This window comes from Callorhinus ursinus, unplaced genomic scaffold (genome assembly GCF_003265705.2).
Source record: "Callorhinus ursinus isolate GAN/ISIS: 27379988/994484 unplaced genomic scaffold, GSC_fseal_2.0 scaffold31, whole genome shotgun sequence".
Taxonomy (NCBI): domain Eukaryota; kingdom Metazoa; phylum Chordata; class Mammalia; order Carnivora; family Otariidae; genus Callorhinus; species Callorhinus ursinus.
The window spans coordinates 731460-750642 of record NW_027397093.1 but is presented as its reverse complement, the minus strand read 5'-3'; the positions used below and the strand labels follow the sequence as shown (position 1 = coordinate 750642).

The window sequence follows — 19183 nt, the reverse complement described above, 5'->3', positions numbered from 1 at the left end:
TTTTAATTCCAGTGTAATTAACATATAGTGTAATATTAGTTTCAGGTGGACAATATGGTGCTTCAACAATTCTAGGTATGCCTGGGTGGCTCAGTCAGTTAACCGTCTGTCTTTGGCTCAGGTCATGATCCCAGGGTCCTGGGATCGAGCCCTGTGTCAGGTTCCCTGCTCAGCAGGGAGTCTGCTTCTCCCTCTGCCCCTCCCCTTGCTCATGCTCTCTTTCTCTCTCTCACTCTCTCTCACTCTCTCTCTGTCTGAAATAAATAAGTAAAATCTTTAAAAAAAACTTATATAAAAAAACAGTTCTATACATTACTCAGTACTCATCATCATAAGTCCTCTTAATTTCCTTCACCTATTTCCCCATTCCCCCACCCACCTTCCCTCTGGTAACCATCAGTTTGTTCTCTATAGTTAAGAGTCTGTTTTTTTTGGGTTTGTCTCTTTTTTTCTTTGTCAAAATAAAATGATTTTGAGTATTTTTCTTATAATTCAATACTGTGGCTGGCACTGAAAATTACATGTAACCATTTGCTCAGTTTTATTTTATTTTATTTTTTTAAAGGTTATTTATTTATTTGACAGAGAGAGACACAGTGAGAGAGGGAACACAAGCAGGGGGAGTGGGAGAGGGAGAAGAAGGCTTCCCGTGGAGCAGGGAGCCCGATGCGGGGCTCGATCCCAGGACCCTGGGATCATGACCTGAGCCGAAGGCAGACGCTTAACGACTGAGCCACCCAGGCACCCCCATTCACTCAATTTTAATTGTGGCTGTTTGAAATTATTCATTTATGAGGAAATTTATAATAGAATTATTGATAATGAATAGAGAACTAGTTAAATTATGCTACTTCCATAGGGTAGGATATCGTGCAACCATTAATAATGTAGGATAATACCTAATGGCATCGATGCCTAGTCACATCATAAGAGAAGTAAAACTAGTTGATCACAACATGATCCCTTTTTATATATTTACATATACTAGAAATATCACTGAAAATATGTTCACTAAAATGCTAACCGTGGTTATGTTGGGGTGGTGAGATGACTAATGATTTTACCCACCGGTTTTTGCTTTTTTATATTTTTGTAATTCCCTAAAATGAACATTTATTATCTTTGTAACAAAGTTGAATTATAAAATAAAATACTATAAATAAAATCAGATGTTTTTATTATGTTGCATTGAAATGTTTATCTACACAAATAACACACAATTCAGATTTAAGAAGTCTTTGTGAATATCTAGTACATGTCAGCTTCTTTCACATATATATTTTCACTAATGCTTGTAAGTATCCAGGAGTCAATCATAAATGCAGTAAAGGTAGGGGTGAAGCAGTCTGAGCTCTGTTCAAAAAGAAATCAAGTGAAGAGATTGACTGATGCAAAATAAATGGTATGGTTTTCATAGTCAGAAATGTCTCCGATGTGCTAAAGGCCAAGTAACGGACACTGTAGCTTACCCCAGTAGAAGAGATGTTGAATTATAAAAATTATGTAAATACTGCGAAAATGGAAAATATGGGAATAGAAAAATAACAGCAATATTCTATACTCTACTGCAGCAACAGTTAACATATTAGAATATGCAGGCAATTGGATTATTGATTCCAACCATCTGCTCTCTTCCTTGTAAGAGGATTATATGTGTAATCTGCAGTGCTTTCCTGAAGGTAGGGTGTACTTCCTTAACCCATTGTCAATATGACTGCTTTGGACAGTGGAACGTGAGCAGGAGTAATATATACCACAGACAAGCAGAAACTTTAAGAGCCATTAGAAGATTCAGCTCTGTCTCTTGCTTGCTTCCCTTGGCCATAAAAATGGCATATCCTAAAAAGGGGCTGATCCTTCAGGTTGGCTCTGGAATGAGAAGATACATGAAGCAGAGCCATCATAGATACTAACATGCAATGTGAATGAGAAATGCGTACTATGGTAAGTCAGTGGGATTAGGGTAGGGAGGTGTTTGTTACCACACCAAAGCTAACTAATACATTATTTCCTCAAAAATACAATAGCAACTCTCTTAACTGAACTGTACTTTTTAAAAGATTTTTAATTTATTTAATTATTTTATTTTATTTGAGAGAGGGAGTAAGCATGGGAGGGAGGGGCATAAGGAGAGGAGGAGAGACAATCTTAAGCAGGCTCCATACCCAGCATGGAGCTTGATATGGGGCTTGATCTCATGACCCTAAGATCATGACCTGAGTTGAAATCAAGAGTTAGATGCTTAACCAACTAAGCCACCCAGGCGTCCCAGATTTCTTTTTCTTTCTTTTGTTAAAGATTTTATTTATTTATTTGACAGAGATAGAGTACAAGAAGGGGGAGCAGCAGAAGGAGAGGAAGAAGCAGGCTCCCCGCTGAGCAGGGATCTCAATACAGGACTCAATCCCAGGACTCTGGGATCACGACTTGAGCCGAAGGCAGACACTTAACCAACTGAGCCACACAGGTGCCCTGGATTTCTTATTTTTAAGTAATCTCTACACCCACTGTGAGGCTTGAACTTACAACCCTGAGATCAAGAGTCACATGCTCCACTGACTGAGCCAGCCAGGTGCCCCTTAATTGAACTGAACTTAACTGACGTTCTAGATTGATGTGTGTTCTCTTTTCCTTCTTTAAAACATATTCTTACACACACACATTGACAATGCCCATGGCCCACACTGAATATCCAAGGCTGGTAGGCCACTTTCCAGCATGAGTGCTCAAATTTGTCTCATTAACCAACCAAGTGATCCAAATCAAGATAGATGAGAAGGCTTTCACATAAACTAGTTTAAGGTTCTGAAGTGATTGGCTGTGACTGAGCATCACCTAGCTGTCAGGAGAGAGAGCCAAAGACCAAATTCCAACTTTACCATGTGGTAAGTATGTGACCTTGGTCAAATTACTAACACAGACACCAATATCGAGAGTTCTTCATTTTCAAAGACTCTTTCAAAGAAGAGTAAATAGTAATCTAGTCCTGAGCCAGCCCTCCGAGGGTCATTAGCACCAAGATGTCCCCCCAGAACAATGTCTTCCATTAAGATTGAGTGTGTTCTGCCAAAGGGCTGCCAGTGTGGCCCGTCTCCAGTGAGAGAGGAGGCATCCAACTCTCTGCTCTTCGTAGATATTCCTGCAAAAAAAGGTTTGCCAGTGGTATTTGCTCAGCATGTGAGTACAGCAAGTGACCGTGAATGCCCCTGCCAGCTCCGTGGCCCTTCGCCAGTCAGGAGGCTATGTTGCCCCCATTGGAACACAGTTCTGTGCTTTGAATTGGAAGATCAGTCAGCAGTTGTCCTGGCCACAGTAGATAAAGACAAGAAAAACAATCCGTTCAATGATGGGCATGTGGATCCCGCTGAGAGATACTTGACTGGCCATATGGCTGAGGAGACAGCCCCGGCTGTTCTGGAGTGGCACCAGGGGTCCCTGTACTCCCTCTTTCCTGACCACTGTGTGGAAAAGTACTTTGCCCAGGTGGACATCTCCAGTGGTTTGGATTGGCCCCTGGACCAAAACATCTTCTATGACATGGACAGCCTGTCTTGCTCCATGGGCACCTTTGACTAGGACCTGCAGACAGGAAAGATCTCCTACCACAGAAGTGTTCACAAGCTAGAGAAAGGAGAACGAACCCGAGGGAATGTGCACTGATGCTGAGGGGGAGCTCTGGGTGGCCTGTTGCAGTGGAAGAAGAGCGATTTGATTAGATCCTGAGATGGGGGAAAGACTCCAAACCGTGAAGTTACCTGTTCAACTTCATTTTGCTTCAGAGGGAAGGACTACTCTGAAATGTCCTTGACCTCTGTCCAGGATGGAAGGGACCCCGAGGGTCTTCTGCTGCAGCCTGAAGCTAGTGGAATTTTCAAGATACCTGGCCCAGGGGTCAAAGGAATTCCTCCCTGTGCCTATGCAGGATGAGTGGCAGGCCTTCTTTCTACTGGAGGAACTTTTTTTTAAAAAGATTTTATTTATTTATTTGAGAGAGCACACAAGCAGAGGGAGTGGCAGAGAGAGAGGGAGAAGTAGACTCCCTGCTGAGCAGGGGGCCCAATGTGGGGCTCAGTCCCAGGACCCCGAGATCATGACCTGAGCTGAAGGCAGATGCCTAACTGACTGAGCCACCCAGACACCCCTAGAGGAACTTTTGAAGACATGTAGAAAATCCTTGAGCTAAAATTTCAGCCTAGTTACAAAAAAAAAAAAAAATATTATTAGCGGCGTCCAATTTTTATTTACAGTTTTCTTTAAGATTTTATTTATTTGTCAGCGAGAGAGAGAGAGAGAGCACAAGCAGGGGGAGCAGCAGGCAGAGGGAGAAGCAGACTCCTCACTGAGCAAGGACCCCGATTTGGGACTCAATCCCAGGATCCCAGGACCATGACCTGAGCCGAAGGCAGACTCTCAAGTGACTGAGCCACCCAGGAATCCCTATTTACAATTTTTAAATGGTAGAGCATTTTAGTAAGGGGTGACAGATGGTTTTGATAACACACGACAACACCTTCTGCCAAGGTATTATAGAAATGTAAAGAATTGGTCAGCTGTCAACCAGCCTCTTGATTCTTTGCAATTGCTAGAAGGGGAGGGCAAGGGACCATATTCGTTCTGCATTCCATACTTATTATACATACCTAAAGCTTCAAAAAACTAATAAATAATGGCCTAGTTAACAAAAATAATAGTCTAGTCCTTAAAAGCCTCTCAGATTATAGGATATTCTCTAAATTGTCTCAGTTTGAAAAACAAACTTTTGAAAACATTTTATTTTATTTTTTAAAATGGAGGCTGTCATACTTAAGAATAGAGAGATTCGTATAATTATCCCTCAAGTACTCATCACACAGCTTGACCAATTATTAATTGTGGCCAATCTTGTTTTCTCTTTACTGTCCCCCCAACACACACACACACACACACACACACACACACACACACACACACACTCAAGACTTCCTCTCTGTTTCCTTCTCAACCTCTGCTGTTGGATTATTTTAAATTAAATTCTAGACATTATGTATCTAGAAGAAAAGGACTCTTTAAAAAAAAAGTTTTTACTTATTTAAGTAATCTCTACACTCCATGTGGGGCTTGAACTCACCACCCTGACATCAAGAGTCACATGCTCTTCTGACTGAGCTAGCCAGGCACACCAGAAGAAGACTCTTTTAACACAAACACCATACCATCATCTCATCTTTGAAAAAACAATTATTTGCAGGGCGCCTGGGTGGCTCAGTCAGTTAAGCTACTGCCTTCGGCTCAGGTCATGATCCTGGAGTCCCAGGATCGAATCCTTCATTGTGCTCCCTGCTCAGCGGGGAGCCTGCTTCTCCCTCTGGCCCTCCCCCCTCTTGTGCTCTCTCTCTCTCATTCTCTCACTCTGAAATAAACAGATGAAATCTTAAAAAAAAAAAAAAAAGAGAAAACAATCATTTGCTTAAAACATCTAATATCCAGTCGAGGATCAAATTTCCCTGATTGCCCCCAAAGGTTTTAGTTACACACTACATTCTGTGACATGACTCTTACATTTCTCTTAATCTATCAAAGTTCCCCTCTTTTTTTTAACCTAAGCAACCAGTGTGGATCCTTTGTCCATTACCTAATCAGTTGTGACTGTGTCACAAGTCCCAGGGTCATTTGCTTTTGCCACCCTTTAGTAGACAGTACTTTGGGCGTCCCCTCGGTGCTACAGCAGCTTCACACCTCCGCAGAGCGGCCAGGTGGGTCCCCATTTCCACCCACGATAAGTGCACCCCATGCAAACCAATTTCCTTGAGATCTTCTTGATGGTAAGTAGGGAATTGGAATTCTCGAGACTTTCTGGTTTTGTTGTTCTCAAGAAATGCAAGAAACCTTTTGGATGACTCACCAAGAGGCTCCAGGGGACATCAAAACACTGAGGTCATTTCACAACATGTGGAATGGATAAAAGAGAAATTTATAGATTGAGATTTTACTTTATAAAATATGCATGTAAAAATATTAATAGTTAAGATAATAAACTAGATAAACACAGGCGTAACAATTTCTTCTACATCTCAAAGGTTTTACACATTCACGATAAGCAAAAGTTGGAAAAATTGAGATATTTTGATAAGGAGTTGCCACGCATTGGGTTATATATGGTGCTTTTTCAGTTACAAAAGGAGACTCATTTCCTCAGAAGACTCTCACTCCCCTTGTCCTTCCACATTTTATTTTATTTTTTTTTACTTTGCGAAGTCACTCCTCTTTCCATTGCTCTTGATTAGGTTTCCCACTTCGACCACAAGGAGAACTTTCTGGATATGCTCTGGATTTGGTCCTTGGTTACTGACCAGCCTCAGGTACACCTGGCTGTGCCCCCCTTTTACCTGAAATTCTGCTGGCTTCTTGCTGATACAATTCCCCTAATTTTATACACACTCCATGATACATGGGGGTGATTGCTCAAGGGCAGAAGACGAGGCAAACACAGCTCCCAAAGACCTCCAACCTTGGGAGCTGGGGAGTTAATTTCCTTGCCATCATCTCCCTTGGCCTGGAAGGGTAGTCCGGTGGCTTCTACTTGGCAGTTCCTATGACGAGACACTGACTCTTTAAGCTCACGGCAGCTCCGTGGCAATCAGTCCAGTGCATCTGTTCTACCTACACATTCGGAAACCGGGGACGTGATCCTGATGATTGTTGCTTCACAGAGCCTGTTGTTGACCCTGGTCAAAGCTTCAGGTATCACCTGATGCTGTCAGGGCCCTGATTGGTGGGCCAAGTTGGTGGTCTGAGTATTAAGGAATGAGTTCTATTTTAGAGGGAGGGTCAATGGTAACTGAAAGTTTGTGGGGATTCCTCTTTACCTGGCACAGTTACCTGGCAAAATTACACCACAGGTTTCTTGGTGAAAGACTAGGAGGAAGGTATATAATATACAGTTGAGCTGTGAAAGTTGGTCAGGGGCCTCTTAAGTATGGAAATGGGCCTACCTGGGGCTGCAACTCTAGTAAGGTTGGGCCTCTAGTCACCAGACCTAGAGAACAGGTATAGTTCATATGCCATTGGATGATGCCGTTGGATATTTTCTGCTCTCTACTTTAGGGCACCTGGTGTTTGCCCTTCTTGTCCCCTTGTGCTTGGGTAGGGAACTACCTGGCTACTTCTGGCCAATCAGTTCTGATCAGAGGATATGTGCCACTTCAGGACCTAAACATCTAATTGCCAATTTGTCGCCTTCCAGAACAATCCATCTGCTGGTGAGTCTGGCCATGTTCAAGATCATGGCTGCTCCATCAGCCTAGATCACAAAGCGAGAAAGTCAAGTGAAAGGGGCCCAGGAACCAGTAATAGACATACAGCATGAACAGGAAGAAAGTTTTGTTATTTTATGTCATTAAGATTTTGACATAATCTAGCATAGTTTGTTTTGTTTTTTTATTATTATTACTCAAAAAAGCTTCATTTTAAAATTTAGCTTTCTAAAAAAAATTTAAAAAATTAAAAAATAAAATTTAGCTTTCTGACTCTGAGCTTGTGCCTTCAACACTTTCACAACGATTTTCTGCTTCTCAGGAAGGAAAGCACGCTTGATCCTGTCACACACACACTTAGCACACAAGGAGCCACTATAGGCCCTGCTGACATGTTTTTTTGTTTTAGACAAGCTTATAAGAATGGTAGGCTTCACGGCACAAACTCCTCGAATTTGGCCTGGGCATACGCCACACATAGATTTTGGTGCTTTCCTGACCTTCCTGGTACGAAGGTAAATGATTCTCTTACCAGGGGTTCAGGACAGCCTAGTTTTGTTAGAGGCTGTCTTGTAGGACAGCTTACGATGGTAGGTCAAACAACGGACCATTCTGAAAGCCTACAGATGTGTTCCCAAGAAGAAAGTCAGCATACTTTGACACGGAAACTGATGTTGAGAGATGAAGTGTGCCTTAACAAAGCCTGACTTCTGTGTCCTTGACTTAGGAGTCAACTGATGGGGCTAGAAAGCTGATTGTGGAAGCTGTTTCACACTGATACTACTGAGAAAACCACACCTACAATTACTTGGAAGGTAGATCGTGAACCTAGTAAGCTTGTAGCTCCAGAAGAGTCTAAAAAACCAAATGTTAGTAGCTTGTGTTGGTTGGTATTGACTGCGTATGGCAAGATACTTCAAGAAAGAGACATTCTCAGGGAATAATGGACTGATTTATTGTCATTGGGATGGGGGGGAATAGAAAGGGCTTTGGCAGTCTTGCTTCCATCCGGAGGCCTCTCCCTTTGGCTTGTAGATGGATCATCATCTCCCCTTTGTTTTCATGAGTGTGTGTGTGTGTCTGTGTCCTAATTGCCTCTTCTTATATAGACACTAGTCACACTGGACTAGAGTCCACCCCAATGACCTCATTTACCCTTAATTATCTCTCTTTTTTTAAAAAAAAAGATTTATTTATTTATTTTAGAGAGAGAGAGAGAGAGCATGCACAGTGGGGGAGGGGCAGAGAGAGAGGGAGAGAGAGAATCTCAAGCAGACTCCTTGCTAAGCACAGAGCCTGACATGGGGCTCGATTTCACGACCCTGAGATCATGTCCTGAGCTGAAATCAAGAGTTGTATGCTTAATCGACTGAGCCACCCAGGTGCCCCTTAATTATCTCTTTCAAGACCCTATCTCCAGGGTGCCTGACTGGCTCGGTCAGAGGAGCATATGACTCTTGATTTCAGGGTTGTGAGTTTGAGCTCCATGTTGGGTATAGAGATTACTTAAATAAATAAAACTTAAAAAAAAAATTAAGACGCTGTCTTTATTCTGAGAGTCTTGGGGGTTAGGACTTGGACATATGAACTTGGGGTGAGGGTGGTACAATTCAGCCCACAATACCCTCCCGCCAAGCTTGATGGGTTCAAGGTACCTGGGATTAAATAGATAGATGGAGATGAGAAGAAAAAACTGTGGGAATGCTTTTCAGCATGGCCAGCAAATTCTTATTGGCTTCTGAATATTGTGGTTGATACAATTTAGAGACTCTAAATCTCATTATCTTCCACTTACAAATGTCAAGTTTTGTTCTTGAAGGAACTTAAACCACAGCCAGATCATTTTGATCCTATGAAGGCTTGGTTTTAGACTTTTTAGAGTGGGTCTATTTCAATTTTGCCCTTAGTCCTAGGGTGTAGTCCTTGGTTCCAGGAAGTGGTCCTTACTTTTAATGTGTGGACCTTCTGGGGTTTCAATGGAAAGCCAGAATGTGTACCAGGCTTTTCTAACTTGACAGGATTTGAGCTCCAAATTTTTCTTTCTCTAGCATTGGACCACAGTTGAAATTTCCACTGAGCTTTTGCCTTCCTCTGGATTCCTTGGAATCCTGTCCTGTACATGGGCAGTGCAGGAGTCAGCCAAGGATTTCAGAGGAGTTTGTACACAGATCTTAGGGTTCTCCCTCTGGTGTGCTCTTCTCTCAGGGGTTCCCCCCTCAATGTTAGATGCTCCGAGGCCCTGACCTCTGATTCCTCAGCGGGGTATGTTGGCTTTTTTCTGCTTGAGATCTATCCCCACCCCCTTTTCACCCACACCTACTCCACCCCAGCCCCCCTCTGCACAGACTGAGTGACCTGGGAGAAAAGCTGAGTAAATGGGGATCTCACTCCATGTTCTTTCCTTTTTTCAAGGATCATAACCTCTCCAGTTTCTACCTACTTTTGTTTGCTCTCAAATACTTTCAAACAGTTGGCTTTTAAAAATATTTTGTCCGGAATTTAGAATTGTTATCAGCGGATAGTTAGTCTGATACAAGCCACCATTACTAATTAGAAATGGAAACTCCTGAAGAGTTTTAAGCCTGCTCATTGCTTTTTCTTTTTTTAAGATTTATTTATATTAGAGAGAGAGAGAATGTGCACTCGCACTCAAGAGCAGGGTGGGGAGGGGCAGAGGAAGAGGGAGAGAAAGTCCAAAGCAGACACCTCACAGATAGTGGAGCCTGACCTGGGGCTCGATCTCATAGCCCTGAGATCATAACCTGAGCTGAAATCAAGAGTCGGATGCTTAACAAACTGCCCCACCCAAGTGCCCCTAAAAAGATATTCTTTTTTTAAAAAATATTTTATTTATTTATTTATTTGAGAGAGAGAATGAGAGAGAGAAAGCATGAGAGGGGGTAGGGTCAGAGGGAGAAGCAGGCTCCCCGCTGAGCAGGGAGCCCGATGCGGGACTCGATCCCAGGAGCCTGGGATCATGACCTGAGCCAAAGGCAGTCGCTTAACCAACTGAGCCACCCAGGCGCCCCTTAAAAAGATATTCTTGCGCTCCGTCGCCACCGCCACCTCCGCCCGCGTTGCAACCATGCCGCCCTACACCATTGTCTACTTTCCTGTGCCGGGGCGCTGCGAGGCCATGCGCATGCTGCTGGCTGACCAGGGCCAGAGCTGGAAGGAGGAGGTGGTGACCAAGGAGAGCTGGCTGCAGGGCCCGCTCAAGGCCTCCTGTCTGTATGGGCAGCTCCCCAAGTTCCAGGACGGAGACCTCACCCTGTACCAGTCCAATGCCATCCTGTGACACCTGGGCCGCTCCCTTGGGCTGTACGGGAAGGACCATCGGGAGGCAGCCCTGCTGGATGTGGTGAACGATGGTGTGGAGGACCTTCGCTGCAAATACGTCATACCCATCTACACTAACTACGAGGCAGGGAAGGACGAGTACCTGAAGGCACTACCAGGGTACCTGAAGCCTTTTGAGACGCTGTTGTCCCAGAACGAGGGGGGCCAGGCCTTCATCGTGGGCAACCAGATCTCCTTCACCGACTACAACCTGCTGGACCTGCTGCTGATTCACCAGGTCCTGGACCCCAGCTGCCTGGACTCCTTGCCCCTGCTCTCTGCCTATGTGATGCGCCTCAGCGCCCGGCCCAAGCTCAAGGCCTTCCTCGCCTCCCCCGAGCACGTGAACCGCCCCATCAACGGCAACGGGAAACAATGAGAGCTTGTGGACCCCCCCGTGGGATGCGGGGGCTGCCTTCCTTCCTTTCTCCAGGACGAATAAAATTTCTAAGCAAGAAAAAAAAAAAGATATTCTTGCATAATTTCTTGGTTGGTTTGATTTTGCTCTTTTGTTATGGCTTTTTTTTTAAGATTTTATTTTTAAGTAATCTCTACACCCCCAATGTGGGGCTTGAAAACCCACAACCCTGAGATCAAGAGTCATAGGCTCCACTGACTGAGCCAGCCAGGTGCCCCATGGCTGATTTTTTTTTTAAACCACTAAATCTTTCCTCTAAGATTTGCTCTGAGATTTTTGTGAAAGCGACATCTCTTTTTAAAATAGGTCAAAATCACCTATTTAGATGCTTAACATCATTTATTGAATAATCTATCCTTTTCCCAGAATTTAAAAGTGTTGCCCTGTCACATATACATGACTAGATGTGTGGGTCTGTTTCTGGTCATTTTTCTGGTTTCTGTTGCATTGATCTGTTTATTTATCCCTCTGCTAGTCTCATAGTATTTTATTACAGTAATTTTCTGGTACATATTTTGTTTATATCTGGCAAGACAAGGACTTTTCCTTATTCTTTTTTTCTTTTTCCCAAAATTTCTGTTTGCATGTATTTCTTCTTGCAGATGACATTATCAGTCAATCCCTCGGGTTATAAAAACTACGTTTGAGTTTGTTCCTACTGCAGTGGTTCAGGCAGCAAAACCTCTCCAATGGGGCTGTAAACTGCTCTAAGGCACCTGCTCACCTTGTTTAGCCGCGGCGGCAGCCTCCGAGGCCCAGGGGTCGCTAAGGTTGGACAGATGCGCGGGTCCGGCTGGAGGGGGGCCTCGGCAGCGCCTGAGGTTGCCACGAGGCCTAGGCGGCGGTTGGTGGCCTTCCCCGAGGGCTGCTCTCAGGCTGCGTGCGGGAGCGTCTGGTGATGGACGGGAGCGGGCCTCCTGGGTCTGTGCGCGCTTGGTCCTTGCTCTTGGGGGTGCCCTCCGGACACCCCGGCGGCGGGCTCGGTGTTAGCGCTGCATCTGGATGGGCGCCCTCTGCTCCCTGGGGCCTGAAGGCTGGGCGGCGGTGGCATCGGGCAGCGTCAGGGCTGCAAGGTGCTGAGCGAGGCTCCCCCAACGCCAGGGCCCATGGGTTCAATTAAAATCGGGACCTAGAGACAGATCTCAACTTACTGTTATTACTTAATATTGTTTACAAGAGTCAAACAGAAAATGAGAAAGTGAAATAACTGGTATGGACATCTGGGAACAAGAAATGAAGTCATCTATTTCTCAGATAATTGGAAAACCGAAGAGACCTTGGTAAAAAAAAATCTGGAATAGGTGAGTTTGGGAAGTTTGCTCAATCAACCTATAAACAATGCCAAAATCTATGGCTTTTGTCTCCTCTAGTAACAAGAACCTTCATAGATTAATTTCACAAGAAAGCTACTAACTTATATTTTAGACAAACTATAAGATCTCGGTGGAATATGGAAAATAAGATCTGACCAAATGGAAAAGCCTAACAATGATGGGAAACTAAAAAATAAATGTAATTAAAAAAATATTTTCCATTGAATGCAGTTCCAGCAATCTCAAATAATAATGATTTTCTTCAGATGGAGAAAGATTTAATAAAATAATCTTAGAGTTTATCTGGAAGAATAAATGTCCCAAAGCAGTCAAGAAATAAACAATAATAGTGAGGTGAGACGTAGGTTACCAGACATCAGAACATATTCTAGAGCCCCTCTAATCAAATCAGTATGGTGTCGCCATGGGCATAGATACATGGATCAATAGAACAATTAATTAGGAAACCCAAAAATGCATTGCAACACCCATGAGAATAGAATATATAACCCAGGTGGTAGTTCATTGTGGTGGGATGAGAAAGGTGTATTATTATTATCCACCTTTGCTCCTGGAACATCTTTAGTTCCAGTTCAGTGCACCACATTGGAGGAATGGCTGAGCCAGCCAGGTGGGACCCTGCTGCTGTCCAGGTGTACCTGCTCAGTGGCCTGCTAGGCCCTCTGCTGCTCACTGACCTCAGGTCACATGTCCCTTGACAGGCAACTCCTTCACTCCTTCTCCATATATGTGATACAGGCCTCCATTATAGACCTTACCTCATTGTGCTGCCCCTCTCTCCCACACAGGGGAGGCCCTCCAGGGTAGGGTCATGCCTCAGTCAGTGCTGCAACCTCAGTGAGCAGGTGATGCCCAGTGCAGAGGAAGGCACAGTGAGGAAAACTACACAAAAGCAAAGTGGGGGCCCTGGTGGGCGGGGAATGCAGCCTCTGGTTCTGGTTGTCTGTTTCTGTATAACAAGCTACCCTAAAGCCTAGAGGCTTCAACCGACAAACACTTTATTCTGTCTCACAATTCTGTAGGTCAGGAATTGGGGCAGGGCTCTGCTGCACGATGTTTTTGTACACAAGGTATGAACTGAGGTCACTCAGTGCTATCTAGCTGGCAGATGGCAATGTCCAGAGTAGTTTCCCTCATGTGCCTGGCACCTGGCAGGGATGGCTGGAAGTCTGAGCGCTGCTGGGCTGTCAACTGAAGCTGATTGATGTGACTTTTCCAGTGAGGCAGCTCCAGTCATCAGACTTCCTGCAAGGCAACTGGAGCTCCCCACACAGAGTGTTCCAAGACACAGGAAGTGGAAGCTTCCAGGCTCTTAAGGCCTGGGCCCAGTCTGGTAGACCCTGAATCCCACCATATTCTACTGGTTAAAGCCGTCACAGAGCCTGCCCAGATTCAAGGGCTGGGGACACATCTCACCTCTCAAGGGGAGGAGTGTCAAAGAATTTGAGGCCATCTTGAATCCACCACACCAGCAAAGCTTACTGAGGATACCCCTTTGAGTTAGGGCAGGCGGAACCATGGGAATCACGTTCTCAACCGGCATAGTTCTCATCTCCAAAATGTCTACTCTTGCCCTCCGGGCCATGGAAGGATCTGGGAGTTGTGCTCCAACTCTTTAAGGCTGCCCCACTCAGGGGCTCACCTCTCCCCTTCTGGCCTACCACCTCCTCCTCTGCGGTCTCAGGCCCTGCCCAGGCGCTTCCCAGAACCTCCTCATGTGAACCAGGGGTTACAGAACCTGAGTGGGTATGGGGCCAGACACGCAGCTCTGATGGAGGGGTGTCTTTTTCTCCTGTAGCTGCTGAGAAATGCTTATGCTAGACCTGGTCTAGATTTATTTGATCATTGTCTGCCTGATATTACAGGTGACCCTTCTAGAGGACCACCTGGTACCTCCCCATTCTTGAGGCACAGGGAAGATTTGGATCTTTATTGGAGGGAGTTTGCTGAGCTGGGCATAGCCTTCTGGTGCGGGCCTCATCTGCCTAGTTCCCCCCTGACCACCTGGCCTTGTGGCACACCTGGCCCCCACATTCTTGCTGCTTGTCTCTTCCTCCTGTCCTGGAGCTTGTCCCTACTGGGGTGCAAGCAACTGCAGGCCCACTTGGCACCTATGCAGGCATATTGGCCTTCAGAGCTATGGGCTGCAAGACAGCAGATGGCGCGGGCCACTGGCTTCTGTCCCCTGGCTGGCCTACCCCACAAGCTGCAGCTCATGCCAGAATGCACCACCGCAGCCCCGGGATTCAGCTCTTCTGGTTCCTACTGGGGCCGTGAGGGGCACCACACATATGAGCAGGGGTAGAAAGGCCCCTGGGGCGGGCACCCAGTAAACTCAGCAACTGGGAGATGGGAGTGTTTTTTCCCCTTTCTTTCTCTGAGGCAGACTCCTTGATGTTATGGTGGCTCATACAGCCCTCTTCAGACGTCTTTCGCAGCCAGACAATCTCTGTGCCTGTTACAGTGCTGTGGTCAGCTCAGTCAGCCCTCCCTTGGGCCTTCCCTCTCTTTTGCCTGCCTCACTCCTGCTTCCCTGGGATTCACTCCTCAAAAAGTGTTAGCATCTAAGCTTTTGCCTCAAATTCTGCTTCCCAGGGAATGCAGGCTAAGACAAAGCTCATTTTTCACACTTGGTGTCACAAACATCCTGTGACATCAGTTCTTATCAACCAAAGTCACTTAGCACCTCCTCCTGTTTGCTGGGCACCAGAAGAGACCTTGGGGACATGGTGGCCAACACAGCAGATACAGTCCTGGCGCCCAGAGCCCTTGGGGTGGGGGAGGTGCCAAGGGAGATGAGGGGGACAAACATCCCACTGTATAATAGAAGTAGAAAAAGTAGGAAGGGCAAATCTAGAAGACTTAGGCCTTTATGTCTATTGGTGGTCATTTCTAAAACCTGTAAGCTGGGGAAAGGGAGCTGTGGCTAAATTCATTAGAAATTCTTGTTGCCAGATAATCTCTTTCCTGAAAGCCTGCGAGAATGGGTGGGCTGCAGGGCTGGCCAGGTGAGTACTGGCAGTCGACTCAGAAGGTGCTGGCCAAGGCTCTTGAGTCACCTTGTGGCCAGCTTGACCACACAGGCTGGGGGACAGGATGTTCTGGTGGAATGGAGAGAGGATGACCAATTTGGAATGTTAAAACTTCGAGGGGAGGAGACCCTCCCTATCCCCTCAGAGGGTGGACCAGAAGTTGGGAATCCATGTGTAACGACCTCTGACCCTCCTTCTCATTCTGGGACTTGGTGCATCACCGAACACTAGTCTTCTGGAGAATTTCATTCTAGTTACTTGCTCAATGCAGAAGGCATTTTTGGTGCTCTGCCCAGGTCCTGAGGCCACCACTCACCAGTCCTGTGGACTCATCCACCCCCTTCTAAGGGCTGACATCTGAGAGTTCTTCACCCTGGAGGGAACTGGAAACGCTTGGGTGTTTAGGTACCTGCAGGGTAGCCCATAGTAAAGAATTGCTAGCTCAGCTCTGCTGTCTTGAGGTTGGCTTAAAACCCAGGTGTAACTTACACTCCAGAGTTCCCATCAGCATCAGGTGGAGGCTAGGACTTTGCCTGACATGACACCTTTGGCTGCCTTTTCCATTCCCTACTCTGTTCACACTACTTCCAGGTCTAGCTGAGCCCTTCCCACCCTGACATTTCACTGTTCTTCAATTTGAAGTCCTGGGAATTCGAAATCAAAAGAGGCAAGAGCATCACGTGGGTGACCCTCAGGAGCTGGCCAAGAGCGGCCCTGCTCCTGGGGCTCTCAGCAGGTGGGTAGGGGGCAGGATCCTGTGGCTGGCATGGTGAGGTGAGGGCCTACAGGATAGCAGCTACCGTCCTTCCTCTTTGAAAGCTGCAGGGGTATAGGAAGGAAGTCTCAGGAGAACCTTTCCTGGGCCTCACCTGGGTCAGCCCTACCCAAACACAGCACTGTTGCATGGTTCCATCAGGAGCCAGCTCTGAGCACAGGATGGCTGAGGCCGGGCCCGAGAGCAGGGCAGAGGGAAGGAACAGGACTGTGGGGAATACCTATTCCTTAATGGACCTCCCAGAGAGCTCCTGCTGCTGTGACCTTCACTGAGGCACCTAAGTGCTCAGGTAAGAACCCCCACACTTTTTGGGGTGCCTGAGGCCCAGCTCTGAGGGGAGGCTTTGTCACTCCTGATACCAGTTTCCTCTTCAAAGCCTCGCCCTGCCCCCAGCTCCTGTAGACTTCTGTCTTTGTGTCCTCAGCAGGCGTTGGACCCAGGAGGACCAGCGGGGAGCCCTGTCCCAATTGTGGGGCTCAGAGATGTCCAAGTCCTCGCACCCAGGACCCCTGGATTCTAGTCTCTTCCTGCACTGACCAGAGGCAGGAACAGCAAAACCTGTAACGGAGAGAAATGCAGGCCAGCTATCTGCCATGAGGTTGAAAACAAAATAGTCAGGGATCCGCAGGCCTGGATTTTTTTTCATGGGGACATATCACTTCTATTCAACAAGTCTAAAGATCAGAAACCTGAATCCAAAGACACTCCAGCTCAGGGCTGGGCTGCTGGGGAGAGGGATTTGAAGTCCTTTTATGCTTGTCAGTTAGATCTGGAGTTGGCAGGGTGGGGCATATATTAGAAACTTAGGTTTTTAGGCTTAGGGTTCTGTAAACTCAAATACTGTTTTTCCTTCAAGTCCCCACATTAAGGCAGTTTGTTCTCATTTGTGCTTTTCTGTTCGGTGCGGTCTAGGCTGGTGCTGCACACAGGAGTGGCCATGCTGGGCATTGCACTGGGGAGGGGAGGCTGGGGACGGTGGGGGAGGCCAACCCTCAGAGCAGGGGTCCGGATCCCTGACCAGGCCCGCACCCCAGAATCCCGCCACAGGAACTTTGGGAAAATAAGCCTCCAGAAGGACCACGCCGATGTACAAAGATGCTTATGGAGAGACTTCCAGGTCATGGGTTGCAATAGTCAATTAAAACTTCCTCATAGATATTCTCTCCCCTGGTAACTAACAGAGTCAGCTACAAAATATATAACGAAATTCCAGCCTTTTGAATAATTAATCAACCGTTTTTAGAAGTGAGAGCAGAATACAGCTGTCCTCGCACAGATGGGCAGTGCCTCAGTCTGGGGCTCCTGTGCCTCTTGTCAGCCCCTGCCTCCACTCATGCCCTCTCAACCTACAGAGACGGGGAAGAACATGAAACATCCAGCCTCGTAGGGCACCTCGGAGCAGAAAGCAGACCTGGGACTCCCGATCAAGATGGCAGATGGATCACTGTATCTAAGTTGGCTGTCTCTCCAAAACTTGCATGAAAGTCATAGTAAAGGGACATTTGAAAGGCATAAACCCCCAAAGACGGGGAGAACAGCAGAGGAAACCACATGATCTGGAACCCAGAAGCAGAAAGATGAGTGGAAACTGACGCAGTGGCCCCGAGAAAGCCATGTCCTAAGCCGGCAATGGGTACAACAATGAACCACCCATAATCACTCGATTACATGGAAGACGTGGGCCGAGGGGGGAGGCCAGCAAGGGGATCGCAGGATGGTGTTAGGAGCCCTCGGCATCCTCCCCACTCTGCACAGCTCTCCCCCCATCAGAGTCGAAGACTGCAGGGTCTCCAGGGTGAATTGGGGAATCTCTGCCCTGGGGGCTGGGCATCAGGCAAAGGAACTGGGCTTGGAGGTCCTGAACCAAAACAGGGGGCTGAGTGAATACTGAGATGCCTCTCTCCCCCCACCAGCCCTCTTCTCTACTCGGCTCCTCTCTGGGAAAACTGATGTCAGGGGTCCCCCAACAAATAGCCCAGCCAGATCGACCTGTGGAGAAGTAGGGTTGAGGAGCCCCACCCAGCCTCCAGCTTCTTGGAGGCTCGCTCGGGAAGGGGTGCAGCGCCCAGCTTGGGTTCCTCTGAGGTACCTTGGAGGGCTGTCAAGCAGCTCTGTGACATTCTTTCTAGATTGTGGGGTCCCTTAAGCCTCTTGGCTTCTGCTCTGGGGCTTTAACCAACAACAGGAAAAGTCTCTTTCCACATCCTTCTAAACAAGATTCAGCAGCATAATCTTTTTTTTTTTTTTTTACAAATATGGAGATAGCTAGCAGAAGAAATACTAGGGGATCGAAAATGGTTGCTTCCAGGAGGTGGAACTAGGGAGTGGGAGGGATGGGACAAGGGACTGTTTTTCATAGAAGCCTTTCAGTATGATTGATTTTATTTTATTTATTTTATTTTATTTTATTTATTTTATTTTATTTTATTTTATTTTATTATTTTATTTTATTATTTTATTTTATTTTATTCTATTTTATTCTATTTTATTCTATTTTATTTTATTTTAAGTAGGCTCCACACCCAGCACGGAGCCCAACATGGGGCCCGAACTCACAACCCTGAGATCAAGACCTGAGCTGAGATCAAGAGTTGGATGCTTAACCGACGGAGCCACCCAGGTGCCCCAGATTTCATTTTTAAAGGATGTGTTGGTATCCGTTAGATCACACAAATAAAAACTACGAAACAATCCCAGGAATTCCTTTGCCCTGGCCTGTCCTCAGGGATTTGTGGGGCAGGGGGAGCCTCACTCCTCAAACCTGTCACATGGTTACTCACCCTGCCACTGTTGCGGACACAGAGTCCCGAGTGGGGACAGGTGGGCAGGGGTGGTCGGGGTTGCTGCTGTGAAATCGTAGCCTTACCAGTCCTCGGGGAGAAGCTGTGAAGTTTTCGCTCTCAGAACTGCATTTCTGAGAAGCTTTTAGATGATGAGGGAAAGGCCAACTCCCTGGTGGAGATCACAGCCTCTTGGAGTGAGAAGAGCAGAGGGGCCGGCCGGGCTGGAGGGTCTGTGCTCTGGGGCATGAGTGTGGGCCTCCATCCCCTCTG

At 46.6% G+C, this 19183-nt stretch overlaps 3 pseudogenes; 2 read left to right on the top strand and 1 right to left on the bottom strand.

The window, feature by feature from the left end:
* Window positions 1-3036: 3036 nt before the first annotated feature.
* On the top strand, window positions 3037-3927 carry LOC112830979 (regucalcin pseudogene; annotated as a pseudogene).
* A 3544-nt stretch (window positions 3928-7471) lies between these two features.
* Window positions 7472-7843, bottom strand: LOC112830593 (large ribosomal subunit protein eL34-like; annotated as a pseudogene).
* A 2443-nt stretch (window positions 7844-10286) lies between these two features.
* Window positions 10287-11038, top strand: LOC112830675 (glutathione S-transferase P pseudogene; annotated as a pseudogene).
* The last annotated feature ends 8145 nt before the right edge of the window (window positions 11039-19183 follow it).